General features: G+C 32.0%; 2 protein-coding genes across 4 annotated transcripts in view; one reads left to right on the top strand and one right to left on the bottom strand.

Annotated features, from left to right (window-relative positions):
• LOC108737643 (protein Skeletor, isoforms B/C) overlaps positions 1 to 2633 on the bottom strand; it is a 41911-nt gene that overhangs the window by 5257 nt on the left and 34021 nt on the right. The gene's annotated exons all lie outside the window — the stretch shown is intronic.
• Positions 776 to 2633, top strand: part of LOC108737683 (complexin) — a 314656-nt gene continuing 312798 nt past the window's right edge. The window contains exon 1 of one of the 3 annotated variants that reach the window (XR_003231945.1): positions 776 to 1263. The gene's annotated coding sequence lies outside the window, so the exon portion shown is untranslated. The remainder of the gene's footprint in view (positions 1264 to 2633) is intronic. The other 2 variants (XR_003231944.1, XM_018470714.2) reach the window with 2 other exon arrangements.

The raw sequence follows: 2633 nt of genomic DNA on the forward strand, positions 1-2633 counted from the left end.
AATTTTAAGAAGGTTGTATGTTGCAATTGTATGTCGTTCGTTCATTAAAAAAATTGTTTTATATTGTTAGTTAAATTTAATATTATTTATTGAGGTAACCTACGGTAATTTAGGTCTATGGTGTTTACATGTTTGTCGTTGACCCTCTCAAAGTTATTGAGAAATTCTCTTGTGTAATTAGTAGGTCAAATCGTGAACCTTAAGCCCACTTTAGAAACGATTGCAATTGCATAATATTTTTTTAATTTATTCAAATTCAAGTGGTTTAGTCGGTGCAGCGGTTAAAGTGGTTTTATTTTTCCTATGTAGTTATTACTTCTAAATACTCCATGCTAATCCATTACGAAGACAATTTTAATAATGCATTTGTTTTAATAAGTAAGTGTAAGGTTTGAAAAAAAATATTCATGTGCTGCATTAAAATCATTAATCTTTTTTTTTGTAGTTACAAAAGTGTTTGCTGTATTTATATTTGACTAATTTTACAATAAAATGTAAGTCAATAATGCTTTAGTTTAAGTTTGTTAATATCAGCAGTTAAAAATAATTCTTAAGGTTTTTTTAATTAACTTTTGTTTTTATTTTTTGTACGTTAGACTCCTATTGATTCATTTACTGCATAGGGATTATAGATGTAAGGAGAAATAGCGACCGGAAAATCAGTTTTTCCCAAATAATTAGAAGGCGTTAGAGTTGTATAATTAGGTACAAGTAAAGTAAGTGATTAAATATTTATAATTAACTTCAATGGAGTTTATCTAATTTTCATTTGTTAATTGCAATAAACAAATTTCTAACCTAAAATGTCAATAATCATAGTAGGAAAATATTTGTATACACGATGTTGGTAATCCTTGTGCAGCTTTTGTTTTCACCAGTTGAGTTATTTATTGTGTAATACGTTCGTTACAGGAAGAACGACCTCCGCCACGACCGAATGGTTAAAGCGTGGCATTTCGTTCGACATCGTATTCGATAACAAAACAACTGATAAGCTTTTTATAATGCTAGATATACGTTTGTGCATCGTCGAATATATGATGATCGTGAGTGTTTTCCGACGTATTTTGCGGCAGTTTTATTTCGGTTCGTGTTAACTTTAGTAGAACGGAATGTTGGAGTCGCGTGCGTTGTTCTGTTTTATTAATTAGCTAACTAGCTAAAACTGTGCTATAAGAAAACATTGATTGATGTACCTCTAAACTAACATTGTAGTGTTTTACGTTGTGTTGTTTACGACGAGGATTGGCCAGAGCAGTGACGGTGAGTGGTATATTTAATATATATTATTAGAAAAAGTAATATCTTTTATAANAGTTAAGGATGTGGGCTGTTCTAGTTTTAGGGAAATGCGAAGTTTAGCTCAGGATAGGAAAGAGTGGAGGTACGTGTCCAACCAGTCTTAGGACTGATGACCTTATGATGATGATGATGATGATAATAAATAGAAATATTTTGAGCTGCAGACTGTGAAGAGAAGGAAAAATAAAACTGTCTTTTTTAATATTCGAGCGATTCGGTTTTAATAAAAATTCAATACGTCAACAGAAAACACATTTTCATGCAAAATCGAAAAAAAGCCTTGGAAAAACTGGGTTAGTCTGGTAAGTGCGCTATTGAGCATGTAAAATATGCGCGTATAGGTTGGGGTGTCGGTATAATACGAACTGAAAAAGGCACCGCTGCGTTCGTCATATCGTCTAGAAGCGATCAGTAGAAATTCCACGAATGGAATTCAATTAATGTTTAATAAAATCTTCTTTTATTGAGTTCAGGCGACGACTACGGTTCGTCTTTCATCCGAGCAAGAATGCTGTCGACAGCTCAATTTGGTGCAATTAACTTCGGCACAATGATGAGAGGTAGAGGTAGAGAACCTACTTGTCGAACGTACAATTTATTCTTCTATTGAATATTCACCACCCGGAAGATTCAATTTCACCATTTCAGGAACATTTCCGGCTAGTCCTTTTCGATCCTATTCATCTCATTATCCTCCTTTTTTTGAATCTTTGCCTTTTACTGATCTTTCTTTTTTAATACGCACCGTGTATCTATACATATGGAGGTAATTGCGTGATCCTGGCCTTTTCTTTTCCTTGTGGGTGTCAGTCAAAATTATTTTGTAAAAAGGAAAAGAATTGATCGAAAAGCCTCAGTACTTTCTTTGCAGGGCATTCGTAAGTTATTAATATTATTCAAAATATCCCCATGAATAGCAGAGGTGGTTGAAAATTTGTAAATTATTTTCAATAAGAACAATAGAAAAAGGCTTTGAAAGGTAGGAATTTTCAGTAATAAATCGTTAGTTCATGGAGTGAAAAATTAAGGAATCAATAAATTGTATATAAATCAATACCAGATCAATTATGGTAGTTTAATATTTAATTAATTTTAAGAAGGTTGTATGTTGCAATTGTATGTCGTTCGTTCATTAAAAAAATTGTTTTATATTGTTAGTTAAATTTAATATTATTTATTGAGGTAACCTACGGTAATTTAGGTCTATGGTGTTTACATGTTTGTCGTTGACCCTCTCAGAATTATTGAGAAATTCTCTTGTGTAATTAGTAGGTCAAATCGTGAACCTTAAGCCCACTTTAGAAACGATTGCAATTGCATAATATTTTTTT

The sequence above is a fragment of the Agrilus planipennis genome, unplaced genomic scaffold (assembly GCF_000699045.2).
Source record: "Agrilus planipennis isolate EAB-ADULT unplaced genomic scaffold, Apla_2.0 scaffold7, whole genome shotgun sequence".
In the NCBI taxonomy this organism is placed as follows: domain Eukaryota; kingdom Metazoa; phylum Arthropoda; class Insecta; order Coleoptera; family Buprestidae; genus Agrilus; species Agrilus planipennis.